Source organism: Lagenorhynchus albirostris, chromosome 4, assembly GCF_949774975.1.
Source record: "Lagenorhynchus albirostris chromosome 4, mLagAlb1.1, whole genome shotgun sequence".
NCBI classification, from domain to species: domain Eukaryota; kingdom Metazoa; phylum Chordata; class Mammalia; order Artiodactyla; family Delphinidae; genus Lagenorhynchus; species Lagenorhynchus albirostris.
The window spans coordinates 77,540,081-77,562,511 of NC_083098.1; the positions used below are offsets into that span (position 1 = coordinate 77,540,081).

The 22,431-nt window shown below is 40.9% G+C and overlaps 1 protein-coding gene across 10 annotated transcripts in view; it reads left to right on the top strand.

Annotated features, from left to right (window-relative positions):
- Positions 1 to 22,431, top strand: part of TEC (tec protein tyrosine kinase) — a 142,146-nt gene that overhangs the window by 76,235 nt on the left and 43,480 nt on the right. The window contains exon 1 of one of the 10 annotated variants that reach the window (XM_060148227.1): positions 19,109 to 19,243. The exons of 8 other annotated variants lie outside the window; for them this stretch is intronic. The gene's annotated coding sequence lies outside the window, so the exon portion shown is untranslated. Of the gene's footprint in view, positions 1 to 19,108; positions 19,244 to 22,431 lie in introns of those variants that run through there. One more of the 10 variants, XM_060148229.1, reaches the window with a different exon arrangement.

A 22,431-nucleotide genomic window follows, 5' to 3' on the forward strand; every position in this document is an offset into this window, starting at 1 on the left:
ATAGAGTGATTTTTAAAATATGTGGAATCAAAAAATAAAAGTAAGAAAAACAAGTTTATAGATACGGGGAACAGATTGGTGGTTGCCGGAGATAGGGGGTGGAGGGTGGGAGAAATGGGTGCAGAGATATTTAAATATTTAAAAAATAATAACAAAGTGATAGGGGCAAAAAAAAAAAGGAATTACGATAAAACTTAGGATACATAGTTTCCCTTATTTTATATAAAAAAGTAAATCCAGGGCTTCCCTGGTGGCGCAGTGGTTGAGAGTCCGCCTGCCGATGCAGGGGACACGGGTTTGTGCCCCAGTCCGGGAAGGTCCCACATGCTGTGGAGCGGCTGGGCCCGTGAGCCATGGCTGCTGAGCCTGCGCGTCTGGAGCCTGTGCTCCGCAACGGGAGAGGCCACAACAGTGAGAGGCCTGCGTACCGCAAAAAAAAAAAAAAAGTAAATCCATTAAGGCAGTTTTTGAAAGTACAAGTGAGCTACTTTCCATACATTCTGAGATAACCCATTGGTTCCTAAATTGCAATTAAATTTTTTCAGCACTAAGGTTCATGAACATTACACAAAAGAAGCCTAAATGAAGCTGACTTAGTATGTCAGCTTGTAGCTTTCATTTCCTCTATGAGGACACTGACATATCACTAGAAATATTTTTTGATCTGTTTTTATTTAGAAGGAAGTTTAATTACGTTCTTTGCTAATAGTTTCTAGTCTATGAATTTAAATTAACTCTACAGATAACATCCTGCACTTCTACCTCTAACTTTTGATAGTCTCTAAGACTGTCAAATATAAGAATGGGGAGTCAGTAAACCCGAGGTCTAGTGTTTATTTGGTCTGTGGAAACAGGGAGTCACATAATTACTCTGAACTTCAGTGATCTTATGCGTAAAAAGGTGAGGGTGCGGTGGGGGGTGTAGCATCTGCCTTACCTATTTCATACAGTTGTGAACATCTACTTAAAAATTGGTGTTGAAAACAATTTGTATCTTTTAAAAAATTAGCTATCATTATTATTATGATTCTGAATTGATTGTCATTATAAGTCATCTGAAAAGTCATAAGGTATAATATATTAGGTCGTATAAATCCAGATGGCACAAAATTACGTAATTAACATCTGAAAAACTGCATATAGTTTTGGTCATTCCTCAAGACAAAAAAACTGGAAACTAGCTGGAAACTATCAAGATGGGTCATTAAAATGTTCAGCCGGAAGGACTTCCAGTGTAAAGGAGTAGACTAAACATGATAGAATCCTAAAGACTGATAGGAGGAAAGCCAACAAAGGAAAGCAATGGGTCTTTGAAACAAACAAACAAATGAACGAACAACCCTTGTGCTCATTAAGCAGTCAGTCCCCTTTCCCCCCTCCTCCCAGCCCCTGGCAACCACTAATTTGCTTCCTGTCTCCATGGATTTGCCTGTTCTGGATATTCCATATAAACAGAGTCATACACTATGTTACCTTTTTTTTGTATATTGCTTTCATTTAGCATAATGTTTTCAAGGTTCATTCATGTTGTAGCGTGTATCAGTACCTCATTCCTTTAAAAATTTTTTATTTTAATACAATTTTTAAAGGTTACTTTCCATTTACAGTTATTGCAAAATATTGGCTATATTCCCTGTGTTGTACATCCTTAAGCCTATCTTACATCCGGTAGTTTGTACCTTCCCCACCCCTGTACTGCCCCTCCCTGTCTCGTCACTGGTAACCACTAGTTTGTTCTCTGTATCTGTGAGTCTGATTCTTTTATGTTATATCCACTAGTTTGTTGTATTTTTTAGATTCCACGTATAAGTGATACCATACAGTATTTATCTTTCTCTGTCTGACTTAATTTCACTTAGCATCATGCCATACAAATCTAACCACGTAGCTGCAAATGGCAAAATTTCATTTTTTGTGTGTCTGAATAGTATTCCATTTTATATATAGACCACCTCTTCTTTATCCATTCATCTGTTGTTGGATACTTAGGTTGTTTCCATGTCTTGGCTATTGTAAATACTGCTACTATGTGCATGTATCTTTTCGAATTAGTGTTTGTGTTGGTTTTTCTTTTTCAGATATATACCCAGGCCTCATTCCTTTTTAGAACTACATAATGTTACATTATAAGGATATACCACATTTTGTTTATTCACTTCTCTGTTGATGGCTATTTGGGTGGTTTCCACCTTCTGGCTATTTTGAATGGAGCTGCTGTGAATATCCAAATACAAGTTTTTGTGTAGACATCTGTTTTCATTTTTCTTGCTGGGTCATTGGGTAACTATGTTTAACGTTTTGAGGGACTGCTAGACTGTTTTCCAAAGGGGCTGTGACATTTTACATTCCTACCAGGAGTGATTGAGGGTTCCAGTTTCTCCACATCCTCCTTAAGACACTTGTTAAAATCTCTCTTGTTGATTGAAGTCCTCCTAGTTGGTGTGAAGTGGCATCTTATTGTGGTTTTGATTTGCATTTCCCTTATGGCTAATAATGTTGAGCATCTTTTCATGTAGCCTATTGGTTTTTTTTTTTTTTTTTTTTTTTGTGGTATGCGGGCCTCTCACTGTTGTGGCCTCTCCCGTTGCGGAGCACAGGCTCTGGACGCGCAGGCTCAGTGGCCATGGCTCACAGGCCCAGCCGCTCCGCGGCATGTGGGATCTTCCCGGACCGGGGCACGAACCCACGTCCCCTGCATCGGCAGGCGGACTCTCAACCACTGCGCCACCAGGGAAGCCCAGCCTATTGCTTTTTAAAATGCATATATGCTTGCCGCCTTTGGTTAGGCAATAAAGCTTGTCTGGCAGGAACTTCATTTTTACTTGATTTTTTAATGAAGGGGACAGTGGTGTGATAGTAAATGTTTAGCAACTGGGGGTCAAGGGGGAAGCCCATATTTTTAGTGTTTGCTACTTTCCATGGTTTACGTACTCCTGCCGTGGCAGATTTCCAGCCACCAACATGACATTGAAAGTGGAGCACGGAAATGGTGTGCACAGTAGGCTCTCGTGAGCTGGTACAAGCTGACTCCAGCACATTAGTGGAGGGAGGAGTGGGTGAAGTGAAACTCATTAGGGCTGCCTGGTGTGTACAGGCTGGGCCCTGCACATCCGTAGGCGTGCCATTCACATGTTAGTCTAAAGAGAAAAGCATATAATGTTCATTGAGTGTCTACCACATACTTAATCTTCACAACAGTCTTCTGAGGCAGGTTTTACTATCTTATTTTCAGAGAAATCCAAGGCTTAGGGAACTTTATTAACTACCTCAGTGATTCACAGCTAATAAGTATCATCGTTGGGGTTTAAGTCAGGTCTTTCTTACTTCAAAGTTCATTTCAGTTTACCAACTGTTTTGGAGAAATGGAGGGATCTCTAAGGCCACCCCCCAGGTTTGATTAATTGCTGGGGGGACTCATTGGACTCAGCATATTATTGTACTCATGACTCATTTATTACAGCAAAAGGATACAAAGTAAAATCAGCAAAGGGAAAAGGCACATGAGGTGAAATCCTGAGGAAACCAGGCATGAGCTTGCAAGAGTCCTTTCTCAGCAGAGTCACCTTGAATGTGCTTAAACCTCCAACAGTGAGTTGACAACACATGTGAAATAGTGCCTACCAGGAAGCTCATTAGAGACTCATTAGGGGACCGGTTGGTTAAGTAGGCACCATTTGCCTAGCATGAACCAAAATTCCGGACTCCAGAAGGAAAAGCAGGTGTTCAGCATAAATCAAATTGTCTGTACAAACAGTGTAGGCCCAGTGAGCAATTCTTATCAGTGCTGGGAGTGATGGGACCTTCCCAAAGTCAGAGTTCCTAGATGCCAGCCCAGGCCAACTGCAGAACCGGCAAGTAGGCCTTTCTAAGAGTAGCAGTCTCGAGCCTGTTGTGTTAACTCTTTACTGTATGCTAACCAAATGCAAAAATAGGAAAGAAAGTTGAGAAAGGGCAGAGACCCCGTCTGCTTATCAGTACATCCCCCTTCCCTTCCCAGCGCCTGCATCAAAGTTGATGTGAGCTGGGTTTCTAATAATGATGCGCTGAGTTGTGCAAATCCTCAATGATACTCAGCCCCTGTGTGTGTGTGTGTGTGTGTGTGTGTGTGTGTGTGTGTGTGTGTGTGTGTGTGTGTATGTGTACCATCTGTAAGGCCTCTGTGCTGGAAGGGCTCTCTGGGTTCAGCCAGAACCACGAAATCATGATTCATTATAACTGCTTAGCCCAGACATCTCTGTGTAGCTTCACAACCCCAACTCTGACTTCTCAGTGACTGTTCTCTCTTGAAAGGCCTTCATTTGAAGTACTGAGGTCTGCTATTTGTATCTCCAGTGGAAATATTGGTTCTTTTGTTCCAGTGCTCCAGACACCTTGCCTCCAACTCACTTTTACTTCTGTGAACTTTGACTAAAAGTGGAACAGTTTCCTCCATCTGACTTCCTCTGTGTCGTGGTTACATGTTGGGGTCACACCTTCTTTTGTTCTTACGTGCACAGACTGACTGAATTGTCTACATTGTGTCCAGTTGTTATAAGCACATTCCCAGGGGCTCTGCTCTAGAAGAACAGTACTGGAAGAGAGCAGACCAGGCTGACTAAAACCCGGTTCCTTTCATTCTGAGTCACCAGACAGACCAGTCAAAGAAAGAAAACAACTTACCTTTCTTTGGCCATTTCCCTCAGCTCTCAAGTGAAGTAGTTATTATCCTGCTTATGGCTTTACATCATTATGTTTCCACTAATTAATGTTATGGCTGGAAATATTCTTTTCTGGAGTTAAGGAAAGCAAGCTTTCTAACTAAAACAAGAAGCACTGATTCTGATGTTAGATGGCCAGTGTTCCCGTTCCGGGCTCTGTCACTCAGTAGCTCATATGAAGCTGGACAAGTGAACTTAACTGCTCTGTGCCGCAGTTTCCTCATCTGTGAAATGGGCACAATAATAGTTACTACCTCACAGGGTTGTTGTGGGAATCAGTTGAGAGAACGCCTCTAAAACATGCACTAAAAGAGTTTAAAACACGATCTGCCATATAGTGAACCTTGAAGTAAAGTTAGTAACCTTGCTGTTAGTGTTAACCCTCGGTATAGAGAAATCCTTCTTTTTGACTTCTCTTGTTGCTCTGAGTCCATAAGATTCCTGACCCTCAACCCCACACTCCTTTAAAACTTTTAACTGACAGCAGAAAATTTAGGATAATTGAAAGGAGTTCCAGTGTAGTGGATGAAGCCTGCCTACCTTCAAACAAGCCATGGTGGGCTGGAGCCAGGCAGCCTGGGGTCCACCTATGACTCTGGCTGTGAGAGGAGGAACACCTACCGGGCTCTTGATTCTCGGGGTGTCGGGGGACGGGGATGATTCCGCCTCTCCCATCTGCCCAGAATGTAGCCCCTCCAAAGTCCCTCTCCAGTCTCGGAGCTCGCTCCCACCACACCAGACTCTCAGAACATTCTGCTTCTCCTGTTCCTTGCTCCTCTCTCCTTATCCTCCGCCTGGCCCGTCTTTGTCTGTTAGACCCTGCTTCCATGTTCTTACAATGCCATATGGAAGTGATCTCCCTGCCTCTTTGATGGCCCCTAGCCCTTCTGGTTCATATAGTGAGTAATGGCGTTTATCTCCTGGGGTGAACTCCACGGTCTTCCTGCTTCCTTTCTGGCTACTGGTTCTTGTCTTCTTCAAGAATCAGCGTTCCTCAAGGTTCTGTTCTCAGGCCGCTTTTCTCACTCTGCACTTGCCTTAGGAGACAGCATCCATTCCAGTGGCTTTGGGTTGGCATCTATGTGCGAATGACGTCTCCACTATGTTTCCCAGCCTGATGTCTATTCTGAGGCCTCAGAGTTTCCATAGGCATCTCAAATTCAGAATGTCTGAAAAGAAACTCAGGACGTCCCTACCACCTCTACCTCAATAGCTGTACCGTGGTCTACCCAGCTGCTTGTGCCAGATACCTGGAAGTCAGTCTGACCTTACCGCTCTCCTTCACCCTCTCTCATGTCTGGACTCTCAACAGATTTTGTTGATTCTATCTTCTAAATATAATCTCAGTCCTGCCACTTTTTCCCATGTCTACCACCACCATGATCCAAACCACCCCTGCCTCTTCTTGGATGAATACAATAGCCTCTGTATCAGTTAGGATGGAGTTAGGCTATATATCACACAAACCCCCTAAATAATACAATAGCTTAAATAAAATAGAATTTTTTTTTCTCTGTCAAGGTGGAAAAAAGACAAAGACTGGAGGCAGGCTGTCCTAAACTGGTATGGTAGATGCAACCCAGGGATCTTGGAGCCTGTCTTTCCCTTCTATCATCCTAGTTTATATCTTTTATTTTGGCCCAAGACTTTTGCTGGTGCTGCAGCCATCTTCTCTGAATTGCGGGTTGGAAGAAGGAAGAAAGAAAAGCAAGAGGGTACTTCTCCCACCTGAGTCGATTTTCCTTAACAGCCTTCCCTTACGTTCCATACAGACTTCTGCCTGTATCTCATTGACTAGAACTTGGCCACATGGCCGTACTTCGCTGCAAAGGGAGCCAAGAAATAGTCTTTTATTCTGAATATTAATATACACAACTAAAAGTTAGGGTTCTGTTACTGCTGAGAAGTGGATATTGTGGCTAGACAACTAGGGATCTCTGTCACATCCTAATAGGTTCCTTTTTCTACTCTTGTCCTCTCCAGTCTGTGATCCATAATGGCCACAGTGATCTTTTAAAAACACAAATACAATCATGTTCTTCTCCTGCTTAAAACCCTTCAGAAACTTCTCATTATCCCTAATTTAAACCTCACAAGTCCTCAGCAGGCCTTTGGTCCAGTAGCCTGCCCATCTGCCTACATTCATCTGCAATTCCTTCTCTTCCTCACTTGTAACCTTCCAGCTCACCAGTCTTTGTGCTCCTTAGAGGCTCCTTTCCACATTAGAGCGTGTACTTTAGCTGTGTCCTCTGTCCAGCATCCATGCATCCCCTCCCTTGACTGACTAGCTTCTTCAGGTTTCAACTTGAATATCACTTGCTCAGTGCAGCCTCTCTGATCTTCCAGGTTAGATTCGTTTTCCATGTATAATATCATCTTGTGCTTTTTACCACGTATCTCTGTTCAATAAATTATTAGTACAATTGTTTTTTCAGTCTCTGACTCTTAACTAATCACAAGGCAGGTGAAAGCATTGCTTAGCCCAGTACTTGACCTGGGGTAGATAATACATGATTGTTGAATGATTGAATGGGATTTAGGTTCAAGGATGGGTATGGCGAATTTATTCTGTATCATGTTAAAGAGATATAAATGAAAGACATAAAGAGAAGTGTCTTGCTACGTAGTCAGAGATACTGAATCAGGCCCAAGTGAGAAGTTGGGACTAGAGAAGTGAATTTGAAATCATCAGATCTAATCCATTTAATTCTCTTTATCCCAGAAGGAGTTAGCTTCCCAAGGGGATGTGCAGCAGGCTTTAAAGCCAGACAGATTTGCTCTGAATCCTGGATCTGTCATTTACCAGCTGTGACATTGGTCAGTTGATAAAACTCTCTGAGTCTCAGTTTCTTTATCTGTAAATGGAGAAAATACCTACCCTGCAAGGCCATTTGTATGCAAACAGAATATTTCAAACTATTCTGTCTGTTTGGGCCAAAAAAAAATTTAAGAAGGAAGATATTTCTACTTTAAAAACAGAGGCAATGGAAAGCATTTTCCTTTTTATCATTTCCTGGTTCCTGAATGCACATCTTTTTTTTTTTTTTTTTTGCATGTTAAGTTTTATTAAGGTTCAAATACAAAACATTCCGAAAAGAGAAAAACCATTCTACCTAAATTCTATATTCAACTCCCAGTTAAATAAGAAAAACATGTTATTCTATTATTCTGTTTCTTTTACAACCAGTGTAAAGTCAGAAGAATCAAGACAGATTCTTTTTCCAACAGGAGCAGCATTAAGTCTGCTGGGTCAACGAACTATTTGCCAAACAGCTGTCTGGTCATTAAGCGTTCTTCAATTTAGTATTCATGTTTACTATGATTAATCTCTATGTTCTACACTGTCTTCAAGGTAACCTAAATAAAATCTCAAGAGCCGAAAGGTCCATGGAAGCATAAACCCAAGTATTTAGATTACAGAATGATTGAGGAAGACAGCAATGTAAGTGCAATGGTTTTTAAAATTTAGTCAGTACCCTGATGATCTGCTGACTGCACATCCTTTTGCACAGTGAAAATCAAGATTGCCTTCTGGGCTTAGGGGCAGAGGGCTTTGGGACTTTTTTGTAAGCTTTTTTTTTTTCAATTTACCAAATACTTCCAGAGTGCTTACCATATGTCATGGTCTTATGTGCTCTGCAAGTATTAACTTTAATCCTCTGAACTTTATAAGGTAGATGCAGTTATCATTCCCATTTTACAAAGGAGGAAACTGAAGGACAGGGAGGTTGAGTACCTTACCCAAGGTTGTAGAGCCAGAATGTGGCAGAGCCAGGAATCCAGCTGAGACTGTCTGATTCATACTTATATTAGTCTTTATATTCAACAGAAAAAGAATTAGCCCTCAAGAAAGCTTAAGAAACTGGTAGAAGTATTCCTTTGTAATACTACTATTATACTTTGAAGGAAGAGAAATTTTTGGCCAAAGGTGTTCTCTGCTGCTGTGTGTAAAGGCTGTGCGTTACCAGAGATCAACTGTTTCTAACGTAAAAAGGAAGTGCGTATATAGTCACTTGCTGATTCATTATTGGTTTCATACTGTAAGACAGCTAAAATAGCCTCAAAAGGCAAAAATAGCACAGTCACATGAAGCATCAACCGTCCTTTTTAAAAACAGAATTATCAGACCTATGAAGTAAAGGTTAATCTGTTTTTCTGGATGAAAAGAGTGGCTGTTGGTGGATCCTGGTCATTTCTAGTATATCCTCCTGTAGTTTTAGGGAATTGATATTTGTCATGACCCAGGGAAGAATCTCATTCATGCCATTTTATTTTCTAAGATACAATCAAATTTGACATCAGTTCTCAGAAGATCTTTCCTAGGGTCTAGAAGGTAGGTGTGAGGGTCTTTCCTTTAACAGAACTAGTGACTTTTCCTTTATTTTCCCTAAGGACTAATATTTTTTTCAAATAATATTAATAGCTAATTTTATCAGGCATTTACCATTTGTCAGCTTTGTTTTGAGAGCTTAACATGAATTGACTCTTTAATTCTTACAACAAACTTATGAGGTTGTGGTGCTATTAGTCACCCCATGGTATAGCGAAAGGAACTAAAGCACAGAGAGGTTAAGTAGCTTGTCTGACGAGACACAGCAAGTAAGTGACAGAGCTGAGATTCAAACTCAGGCATTCTGGCTCCAGTCTTTGCTCTTAAGCAGTAAGCTCTTGTTAGAGTCCTGAAGAGGTATAAGATATGTAAAACAAAGTAAAAATGGTTTGTCCTTTCATTTTTGTTTTTCAAAAGCTACCCAGGTTTCTTCCTCCAAAGAAGAATAGCACACCAAGTAACAGAGCCAGGCTTAGTTTTGTGTTTTTAACCGCCTGGGTCCTTGCATGCCAAAATATAATCATTCCAGGCCATGGTTCCTCATTGCCTTGAAGATTAAGTGCAACCCCTTAGCCCTATATACAGAGCCCTTCATAATCTGGTCCCTTCTCACCCTCCCAGCCTCCTGTCCTGCCTCTTCCACTTTTCCTCCTCAGTACATCTGAACATACAGGTACAATGACATCCCTAGATCTGCCGTGCTCTTTTGTAACCACACACCTTTGCTTATGATGTTCTAGCTGTTGGTGATACTTTTTCTCCTTTCTTTGCTTGGAAAACTCTTGCTCATGATTCAAGGCTCAGTCAGCTCAAAGAGACACCTTCTCCGTGCAGCCTTCTCTGACCATTCTTCTGGAAGAATTAACCTCTTCTTCCTTTGCGTCCCACTGCATTTCATTCGGGAAAGAACTTTTCACACTGCCTTATGAATAATCATCTCTTCCCAATCAGTTGGAAATTCCTGGGAACAGGAGCAGATACTACGTAAATGTTGACTGTGAGAGCTGGAAGGGTAAGGAGGTGTAGGGGAGATAATAGAAAGGTCTGAGGATATGTGGGTTAATTCCAGACTTTGTTTAATATCCTGTGTATGGAATGTAAGACTTGATTTGGGGACATAAACTATTCATTGTGACCTACTTCCTTTCATAACTAGGAATGAAAAGTTTACAAATTACAAAGTGCACAATTGTGATATCCATGAAACATGCAACAATGAAATAACTATCAATTTGGCAATTGAAATAGTGTGTGATTTAAAAGAATTGAGCTTACTCTAGATTAACTGTCTGATGCTTTAATTTGGTTAAGTTAAATCTAATTATAATTCCAACATTTTCCTGGGTTGTCCACACCCAATATTGATTGAGTTCTGGCTGTGCTGGGTGCTGGTGGTGAGCACACCAGGTGGGTGCTGTTCCCCTACCCATCTATTATGGACATCAGGTACCCAACAAGAGTTTCACAAATGATAACTGCATTTATGATATGCAGAAGTCAGAAAAAGTACAGGCTGCTTTTATTTCAGAGTGTGAGGTATGTGAGTAGGACCAAAATGTTCTAAGGGTACAAATCTATTAAATGGAACCATCTGAAATTACTAATATTTGATCATTTTTGACAACAAAAATAGCAGTTTCTTCTGGTTTGACCTAATATTACCTTAGTGAATTGATGAGAAAAGCCACCTTTCTTTCTGAATCCACTTAAAAGCCTGTGCTTGGTAATATGGTGGTTTCAGATATACTCACTGGAGTTGCTACAGTAACTCCTACAAGTTCCTTGAAAGCCTTGCGAGGCTGGTTGCTGTCTAGGTGGTGTGATGTGGTCCCTCAGAGAAAATCAACCAGATAATGCCCCATCACAGGTGCTGGTGGGCTCACAGTGAGTATAGCCTGGCTGCTAGGCTGTGAGGATCTTGTATTTGGCATTGGGGAGCATCTCTTGGAATGGCCATGTATTCTGCAACGTGGATTAATTTTTACTAGATTATTTGAGGGTTAATTGTATTAGCAATAGCAAACTAAGAGGGATGAATAGTTTAATTATGGCCCCCAGCTGTGATAGTCAATGAAGAGTAGAGCAGTGCAGCCTAGAGTTCTGTATCTTCTTCATTTGCCCTTGATCAATTGGTTTAACCTCAGTGCCCCATTTACCTAATTGTAAAATGCAGATGCTCAATAACTCATTACTTGATCAGGATCAGTAGGTCTATAATTAAAATTGGAGCACTTAGAGATTGATGGATGCAGGGAGCTGTATAAACATGACTTCTGAGAGCACTGTGTGAACATCAGGGATTGTGTTGATTCTTCTTCTGAATCCAGTGTAACACCGTACCACAAGGATAGCTAAAGCTTTAGTAGTCGTAGTTAAGCAATTTGCCCATCTGTACTTTCTACCCGTTTATAATGGACCCTTTCTATATTCTCACAAAAAATTTTTGTAAGTAGATCCAACTACTGCTTTGATCAGGATTTTTTAAAATGTGATGGGAAGAAGTATTTTTTAGACTTTTCAAACATACTCAAGAGTAGACAGAATAGTGCAGTGACCCCCATGTATCCAGCACTCAGCCAAATAACCCCCAGTCATCCTCCCTCCCCCCACTTCCATAATCCTTCCCACTCTCATTATCATACAGAAATCATACCATTTCTTCTACAGATGCTTCAGTATCCACCTCCAAAAGACAGAGTCTCCATCTTAACCTTTATACTATCATTACACCTCAAAACATATCAACAGAACTTCCTTGATGTCATAAAGCATACCCAGTTAGTGGAAGAAATTGTTTTAAAAATAATTTTATCTGTAGAATGTTTGCAATTAAGAGGTCGTTTTACCAAAGTTTTCCATAAATTAATTGTAACACAAAGTGAATATCCCTATAGAAACCATAGTAAAAGCAGTGATTGGCACCTGTTAGGCCTCCAGAAACCTGTGGAACTAGGCAATTTTGTATATTTCTCTTTGGATATCTTACTGTGGGGAGAATTGATGGGCAGTTCATCTTTCCTTATGAGAGACCTCAATCCAAGATACACATCTTCTCTTTGTTGCTGCTGTTCTCCTGGTGATTCCTTCTCCCCATGCCCACCTGCTCACCCTCCTCCCATTCACCCCCAGCCCCTAGGCCCCAGTAGAAGCAAAAGGAAGGAACTTTTCCTAGGACGACTGATTATCTTTATAGGAAAAAAAGGAGGGATGTCGCTTTCTCAGGGGCAGCAAGCAGTCTAGGGAAGCTACTCTTATAGCCCGTTGAATATTTTAAAGGTATTTAGAAAACAAAGTCCAGGGTGATCCCTTTAACACTGGAGAAAACTAGAGAAATATTGTATATGGTCCAGTGGAAGCTTATTTAAAGACCAAGCTAATGCTCTGGTCTTGCAGGACCCTAGCAGAGCTCGGTTCAGTGTTAAAGAAATCACATCTCCAGTTCATACTTGTCTGGAAACACCTTTGTGGTCCACTCACATCAGACAAGCAGACAGGTTTTTCTTAGTGGCGGAACTGGTCCGGTGTGGACAGTGTGGAGGTCAATTTCCCAAGAGGCTATGAGCCTCCCAGCTTTTTCCCTGCCCAGAAACCCAGTTCTGCGTATATATCTCGAGTCAGCCTCCTAGTGTGAGGCTGTGTGGGGCAATTGCCACAGGGGTTTCCCACTCCTGGGGCTGTGATTTCTCTGGATTCATCAATCCCTTTGGTCATGATGGGGATACTGGGAGTGGGGATGAGAATCGTACCCCTACTCGTGCTGCAGCTGTGGGTTCATACCACATGCAAAAGCCACAGAGTCTGCCCGTGTGTTGGCATTACTAATTGCCTCTGCCACCTACCACCCATCCTGGAAATGGAATTTTCTATTTTGCCCTGTTTGCTGTCTGTAATTCTCACCCACCAGAAACTCACAAAGCTTCTGTCTCCCAAGTTCCTCTTGATAAGAGATCACTTTCGTGTGATTCTAGTTATTTCCACTTTCATAAAGATATAAAATGTCATTAAAAAAAAACCCTGAACACACGAAGTGTCTACTGGAGAGCCTCAGAATGCATGCATGTGCGCGCGCGCGCGCACACGCACACACACACACACACACACACACACAGAGGCACACAGAATCCCTAGTACAGAAGCAAAGTTCTACTAGTCACTGTTAACCATAGAAACTTGAGAACTGAAACCTAGGTTAAAGGACCTTCCTTCTCTCTTTTTTCTCTGTTTCTTCTCTTTTCCTACTTAAACAAACAGACAAACAAAAAAGGCAGAGATTTGCAGAGACATATCCAGGGATTACCATCTCTGTGGTTGAGGAGGGGTCCCTTGATAGAGTTGTGTCTCTGAGGATTGTAACGTGACAGTTACTCTGTTAATTGGTATTCACACATGCAGCAGTGTGCTTTGATTGAACAGAGGGGCAGAGGAAGGGTCTCTTAGGTCCTGGTGATTTGTGGCATGCCTATGCGCCCCTGGGATGGCATATGTCTGAGAGAGCAGGGGCAGAAATAAAGGTAGCCGAAATTATTCTCTGAAACAGCATAGTCACAGAAAAGTGGTGGCTGTGACTGGATATTGTGAAATCAGACCTAAGGAAGGCCTCCTGTCCACTTAGCTGAATCACCTCCTGTTCGTTCATGTCCTCATTCATTCATGCACTTATGCAAAAAGTTGTTGGGCACCTGCCACGTGCCAGGTGCTGAGGAGGAGGTGGGTGTGTCTTCATTGACCTTCCAGTTGGTGACCTTTACCACGCCTGCCTCGAAGAAGCAGATGATGAGAAAGGAAGAAAGAGGAGTGTAGGACCGGGCACCAGCTCTGGGGGAAGGTATTAAATTAATTTTATTTTTTAACCAGAAATTCATTTAGTACTAGATGAATCAGGTGAATGGATAAGTTGTTTCTAAATCAGAATAAATACTAAGGCAGAGCCTTTATTTAATTGAGAGCTGATTGATTGCCTACTTCTGGCCCATTATGAAGTTATGTTGCTTAATTTTTATACCTATTTTTTTCTTTTGTCATTGCGGTTTTCCTTTTTTAAGTCTATGATTTGTAACACTAAATTATTAGCAAAGAATTTCTTAGTTTCCAAATGTTCCCAGATGTCAAGGTCCCTGATGGCCGCAGCCATATTTTTTTCAGCTCTATTGAGGTTATAATCAATATATAGTTAACTGCATGTATTTAAATTATATTATTTGAGGAGGTTTTTTTTATGGTTGTTTAGATTTCCTACCTAGAATTCTCCTTTATATCTCTCAGTGAGGTTTTCTATTTTTCTTCATATATGTTCTACTCATTTCTCATAAAGTTTATTCCCAGGTATTTAACAAATTTTATCAAAATTGTAGAATTTTTGTCCTTTTATAGGACATAAGAAAAAGTAACTTTTCCCTTATCCATTCCTGTTTCTTACTGAAATAAGAAAAATATCCATCAAATTTCTACTGTTTATACTGTAATAGGAATTGCACCAGAGACAGATCACGTAAGGAGACTTATAAGATTTTCAGCAGTTTAGAGTATCGAATTATTCCTCCTGCTGGAACAATGAGTATTGTGCCCAGCACTAGAAATTTTTGGCATATATATATATATATATACACACACACACACACACACACACACACACACATATTTATAGTTTGAATATAATTACAAAATTTTTTTTATCCCAAAGTAGAAAATAATTTACAGTAAATATTTTCTGGGGAAAAAAAACCAGATACAAATCTGCCTATGACACTTATGTGACTTTTATTATTTTATATTACTGAACTACTATCATTTTCACGGTATAGCTACCTGTGCCTAAACATGTATATAAGCATCAATATGACTAATATAACATTTGAAACTCACTAACTTCATTGTGTAGTTTGTAACACAAGCAGCAAAGGAAATGCTATTTTTAGTATTTAAGGAGTTTTGATATATGTATACACTTGTGAATCTATCACTACAATAAAATAATGAACATATCCATTACCCCCCAAAATTTCCCCATGCTTTTTGTAATTCATACCTCCTCTTTCATTCCCACTATCCCTAGGTAATCATTGATCTGATTTTTGACACTATAGATTAGTTTGCATGCATGAGAATTTTAGAATAAACTCATATAGTATGTACTCTTTTTTTTTTTTTTTTTTTTTTTGGCGGTACGCGGGCCTCTCACTGTTGTAGCCTCTCCCGTTGTGGAGCACAGGCTCCGGACACGCAGGCTCAGCGGCCGTGGCTCACGGGCCCAGCCGCTCCGCGGCATGTGGGATCTTCCCGGACTGGGGCACGAACCCGTGTCCCCTATATCGGCAGGTGGACTCTCAACCACTGTGCCACCAGGGGAGCCCTAGCATGTACTCTTTTTAGAAAGCTAACTTCTTTCACCTAGCATATTATTTTGAAATACATTCATCTTTTGTATCAATATTGCATTTCTTTTTATTACTGTGAAGTATTTCATTGTTTGTCCAGTCACCTGTTGATGGACATTTGGGTTGTTTCCAGTTTTCAATTAATACAAATAAAGCTTCTGTGAATATTCTTGTACAAGTCTTTGTGTGGTCAGATGCCTTCATTTCTCTCGGGTAAATACAGTGGCCATTTTTTAATCTCCATGTCTCTTGTGCTTAGCACATTTTCTAGCATATATTAGATGCTCAGAAAATATTGTCCTAAGTAGTTGCTGGACTTTTCCTGCATTTCTGTGGTAATCAATAGATAGGGCCTAATTACTTTAAAAAATAGCTTCTTCCTCTCTCTCTCTTTTTTTTAACACCTTTATTGGAGTATATTTGCTTTACAATGGTGTGTTACTTTCTGCTTTATAACAAAGTGAGTTAGCTATACATATACGTATATCCCCATATCTCCTCCCTCTTGCGTCTCCATCCCACCCCTCTAGGTGGTCACGGAGCACTGAACTGATCTCCCTGTGCTATGTGGCTGCTCCCCACTAGCTAGCTATTTTACATTTATTAGTATATATAAGTCCATGCCGCTCTCTCACTTAGTCCCAGCTTACCCTTCCCCCTCCCTGTGTCCTCAAGTCCATTCTCTACGTCTGCATCTTTATTCCTGTCCTGCCCCTAGGTTCTTCATAAACATTTTTTTCTTAGATTCCATATATATATATATATATATATATATATATATATGTTAGCATATGGTATTTGTTTTTCTCTTTCTGACTTACTTCACTCTGTATGACAGACTCTAGGTCCATCCATCTCACTACAAATAACTCAATTTCGTTTCTTCTTATGGCTGAGTAATATTCCATTGTATATATGTGCCACATCTTCTTTATCCATTCATCTGTTGATGGACACTTAGGTTGCTTCCATGTCCTGGCTATTGTAAATAGAGCTGCAATGAACATTGTGGTACATGACTCTTAAAAAATAGCTTCTTAAAATATTGTTTTATTTCAAGAGAAAGAGCGCTTCTGCTATGATCCTAGTTCCCTAGTTTGCTCTGCAATATTTTATGCATTATAGCTTAATTGTCTACTCCTACATTTTTTGAGTTCTTGGAGTGTTTGTTGAATTCCTCTGAGGAGAGAGTGGAGAAGCATTGCTATGTTACCTAAGACACAATGTAAAAGCCAGTAAAGTATTTAAAATATCTCCATTAAATCCTCTGATATATTTGTGGGAAAAAAGGGTTTAAGTGCTGAAAAATTTTAGAAATCTTTTATCTAAAGGCAAAAAAATTATACTAATAACATATTAGTGATTGCGATGGGCTAGATATTGTGTCAAGTGTTTTATGAGTGTATCACAATTAATCCTCACAATAATCTAGGAGATAAGTTATTTTAATAACCCCGTTTTACAAATGAGGAAATAGAGACTAAATGAGGTTAATTAATTTGCATTGGGCCACAAAACTGGCATTTAAATGCAGGTCTGCCTGACAATGAAGGTGTGCTCTCAGCCATTATGACACATTGACTCTGCTGTGTTAAAATATTAAACAATACTCAAAATATTTTGGCATGTTCAGTAAGTTAAAAAAAAGTCCATGTAGGTAAGTAAAGAGAGCCTTGAGTCTAGCAGTAAAGTCAGTTGTTGTACGTATTATTCACATAAATATTTCTAAAAGTTAATTGACTTGACAAGTTTCTTTCCTAATAACTTCTGACTTTGTATTTAAAGTCACTTTTGGGACTTCCCTGGTGGTGCAGTGGTTCAGAATCCACCTGCCAATGCAGGGGACACGGGTTCGAGCCCTGGTCTGGGAAGATCCCACATGCCGTGGAGCAGCTAAGCCCATGTGCCACAACTACTGAGCCTGCGCTCTAGAGCCTGCGAGCGACAACTGCTGAGCCCATGTGCCACAACTACTGAAGCCCACGCGCCTAGAGCCCGTGCTCCACAACAATAAAAGCCACTGCAATGAGAAGCCCACACACCACAGCGAAGAGCAGCCCCCGCTCGCCGCAACTAGAGAAAGCCCACACGCAGCAACGAAGACCCAACGAGGCCAAAAATAAATAAATCTGTGACTCTGTTTAAAAAAAAAAAGAACTAAGCTAGGTAAATCAGTTTTAGACTTATTTGAAAATACTTACATTAGTAAGTTTTGCTTTCAACTATAATAAAACATACCTGGTATTAGTTTTTAAAAGTTCCCTTGGGTTGCAGAAGGGAGTTGGCATGAGGGTTGCCAGAAGTATAGAAAAATCATAAGAGTAAGTGATCACTCAGGGGGGAATAAAAACTCTAACTTTGAATACAGTGAAAAACTATCTCCAGAAACCTTATAATTACCTGTATCAGCACAATCTTATATGAAGATTATTATGTGATTTTGAAAATGAAATTTTTTGCCTTCAGATTCCTTATAATTTATCCTGTTTTTATTCTGGATGTTATCTTAGAAACCATAATCTTCATAATTAAGCCATGCTCATGTATGTAACTACTGGCTTCTTAATGTTAAAGTACCCTTTTTATGTGTTTGTTTAGTGTAAAATCACTTTGTAAAATGTAAAGCCACTATGTCAGTTATTATTATGAGCTGATTAAAAGGGAGGAAAACAATACTAGGATGCCACGTTTTTGGTTTTGCTTTCTTCTGCTTTTCACTAGAATTTCGTACTTAGCAAAGAGGGGATGTTTCATCATAGAATCACCAAGTTGGAAATGCCTTTTTATTTTATTTATTCTATTTCTCCTGATACCAGAAAGATCTACATCAAAATTATTCCCAGTATCCACACACAAAAAAAAAAAGTCATATCCATCTTGAGGTTTCCTTTCTTTCTCATGATTAATGTGTCCTGCTGCCCTTGAGGCCCATTCTTTTAACTCTTTCTTTTAACTCTGTTCTGAGTAGAAAGGGAAAAGAACCTTCGTGTATAAAATAGACCTTTGGCTCATTGGAGATTTTTGGTGGAATACATCATTTTCTTTCTTTTTTCAAGGGTTGACTAGAACTCTTTTAAGTCCGTATCATGGTGCTTTGGTACCTCTGTGCCTTGCTGATGGTAGAAGAAAGGAAGCCAGAATCAATCTTTAATCAATGTGGCTGAGTGAAGAAATGATCATGATGGAATACAGTGAATGGCAGTAGTAAGCTATGGTGCTGTCCATCTGCTGAGGACTGCAAGATCTAGGAATTCTATTTTATATTTTATTGTATATAACATATCTTTTGTCTGTATTCTCTGGATGGTCCCTTGTCACTAAACATGCCACGTCAGCAGCCATATTTGTGTTTGTATTTATGGTCGTTTTTTTTTTTTTTTTTTTTTTTTGCGGTACGCGGGCCTCTCACTGCTGTGGCCTCTCCCGTTGCGGGGCACAGGTTCTGGACGCACAGGCTCAGCGGCCATGGCTCACGGGCCCAGCCGCCCCGCGGCATGTGGGATCTTCCCAGACCAGGGCACGAACCTGCGTCCTCTGCATCAGCAGGCGGACTCTCAACCACTGCACCACCAGGGAAGCCCTATGGTCTGTTTCAATTGTTGTGTCCTATGGAGAAAGAACAGAGGCTGACTAAACAATTTAGTGGGACCAAATGGAGGCCTAATGATAGGCTGACAGCGTGTGTGCAAACAGATGTGCGTACTTCGATAGTTGGAAGTAAGAGAGGGGAGGAAGAGGCCGTCACATGGCACACAGTATTGCAAGCCTGAGGACGCCAGACGAACTGGTTTGGGGAGAGGGATGCAATTCCAGCAAACACTCCAGCCGTCACATTCAATCAAGTAAGCTGTTAGTTTAAATCTTATTTATTGTCCAGTTTGTTTGCACTTAACTTGTGAACTCTTAACAGTCTTATAGTTGTTAAGAGTTATAAGCATGAGAAATTTCCACTGAGTTTATGTTTGTACTTAGTTAAGTGGTATCAAGTTACTAAAGTGTACGTGGCACTTAAGAATTCAGGGTTGGAATTAAGAGTTCAGGTCCTGGTTTGTTGTATGACTTTCAGCCAGTTAATTATACCCTTTAAGTCTTGATTTCTTCATCTGTAAAATGGGGTGACAAGAGTTCCCATAATTATGTGAAGATTCATTGAGTTACCATGTGAGAGGTGCATATAGTGCCTGGCTCAGAGTGAATGCTCTGTAATTGTTAGGTTTTGACATAAAATAATTTTCTTTTTCTAAAATAAGAGTCCAGAAATATTCAGGCTTGAGAGACCGGGAGTCAGGTAAAAGCTTTTGTGATTTTGAGAGATCCGGGTTCAGTTCTGGCTCAGCCTCTTAGCCAGTCTTGTTACCTCTCAGACGCTCAGTTTCCTAACAATTTCCCAAGGTTGTTGTGAAGACTAATTAATAGTACATGCTGCCATCTAGGGAGTGACTTCCCTGTGCCAGACACTGTACTGAGCACCTACGTACCTTATCTTTATTCCTGCTTATAGCTTAGTGAAGTGAGGAGTATTACCCTATTCCTGAAGACGGAGGAACTGAGAGAAGGCCGAGCGTGGCTGGGCTCAGGATCTGCCTGCCTCCAAAGCCCATGCGCCTGACCTGAGGTCCCTTTGCAATGCACAGGTGATTCATCCAGTAGATTCCTTCTGTGGCAGGCAGCTGGGAATAGCCACATTAGGAACAAAAGTTGTGATATAAGGGAAAGGGAGGGATCCTTGTAATACTGGAGGGAAACTCTTACTGCGTGTAATGGGTCTCAGGATGCCTTGGGAGAGGGGTGTAGAAAGGAGGACCTGAGTCTGGGTGTTCTGTAGATACACCTGGGGCCAGCCCTGGGTATTTGTATACAATTATAAAAAATAAGTTTAATTTAGGATTGTTATTGATATTTTAAAATGTATTTTAATTCTGGAAATTAAAGGAAAACTGTGTATCTTGTAAGACTTGCCCAGGGGCAGGATCTCTTTCACCTAAATCTCAGTTCTGCCGTTCAGTTGAAGTGTGGTTTTAAGCAAGTCATATTTCATCTCTTTGTCTAGTTTCCCCATTTAAGCTGGTTTACAAATGGGTGAAATGGCCATTACTTACCTCTTCCTAATTTGGTCTCAAATAACCATTTTGGTGTCCTTTCCTACACTTCCCCTGAACCACCCTGAACTTCAGCCACAATGAATTTCTTCCCGTTCCCTAAATCAGTGCTTTGTTGTTTTTGCTGCCTGAATTCTCTTCTTCACTTTCTCTAAAGAAAAACTCCTACTTATCCTTTCAAAACCAAAATATCAGTTCCTCCCAAAAGCTTCCCCTGCTTTTCCTGGCCCAATCACTGTCTCACTCCGTAGTATACCATGAGCGCGTGACTTCGTCTTTATTGGATGATGAATCACTCCCCTCTTCCCCTTCCACCTGCCATATGGTTGTGAATTCCTCTTGAGGGAACCCTCAACCCCCTTGCATAACGTTGAAGCTGCAGCACACAGTGCTGTGCTCGGTGTCTGATCAGTGTTTGCTGGCAGGATAGGTAAAATAATGAATGGCCAACTTAAGCGTGAACCTTTATCTGCAAACTTCATAGCAAAGTATTTGGATTGATAAGCCAAAATATTAGCATAATACAATATATGATATATCATGGAACATGTATTTAGGGGGCATAAGCCAGCCCAGTATACCAGTCATCTCAAATTTTCCTGTGTGGAGTGACTGACATCTGACAGCTGCTTTTAGTCACAGGGGCAAGTGGTGAGTGGAGACAGGCATCTCAGAAGCCGACCACAGTCTGCTGCTCAAGAAAGAGAGCCGGTAGGTGATAAATGACCCCAGAGCAGTGTCTGGAAAAACTCCATGATGTCAACAGGGATTTTCTCCAGAGTTGGGGGATTCAGGGTCATTTGATTTTCTTTGTGCTGTTAGTATTTTCTAAGGTTTCTACGGTGAACCCGTGTGACTTATTAATAGGAGAATGGCGCTCTGGAAGTTTCTTTGGCACACTAACTGGCCTAGGCCCAGGAGCAGGGTAGGTGGCCCTGTCTGACCAGACCCTTTGGCCCTGTGCAGCAGGTTCTTTACAAGCTGGCCCCTGCTCACCTTTCCATCCTGCCTCAGGTACCCTGTCCTTCAGCCACACTGACCTTTTTTTCCCACTTATTTATTTTATGTGGTAAACACTCATAGATATGATACTACAGGTCACTCTTCTAAGCACTTTGCAAATACTAACTCATTTAACTCTCATAACTATCTAATAGTATCCATGAAGTGGATACTATTATTATTCCTATTTTATAGATGAGGCAACCTAGGTCATTCTGGAATATGTGTTTCATCCCACATGCTGTGCTGTTCATTCCCTCCCCACGATATTATCGGAATTTCTTTTCTGAAATTATCGTGTAAGTCTTGGTTCCTCTGTGTTCTCTTAGCATCTTTTTTATATTCAGTACTTACTACGTTGGATGATAAAGTTGCCGTGTATGTCTCTCCCACAGGTAAACTTGGGCAAGTGACTTAATTTTCGTTTCTTCCGTCTGTAAGATGTGTCTAATAACACTTATCTCACAGAGGATCTGAGGATTAAATGGCACAATATTTGGACCGTATGCTCAGGAAATGAGCTTTTCCTATAGGGACTTGATATATTCCTTGACACAGTTGCTGGCACAGAACAGGTGTTGTCCTGTGGGAAACTGAGTGGAAGGGGCAGAAGGAAAGCCTGGGTGACCCAAGGTCAAGGCCACTGCAGGAGAAGAGAGTGGAGCACCCCCAAATGCCTCGTTAACAGCTTGAGCGGAAGACAGCTGAGCGAAGGCTCTTGGGTTTGGTCATTGGTGGTGGTTTTTTTTGTTTTTTTTTTTTTTGGTGGTGTTTTTGAGAACAGCTTTAGCAGCTGTGACGAGAGGGGAGGCAGATCGCAAGTGGTTAAGGAGGAGTGGGTGGGAAGGAAATGAAGACTGGTGGTGTAATAATGTCTCTTTCAGCAAGGGAAGAACAGAGTTAGGGCAGTAGCAGGGCCAGAAGAAGGT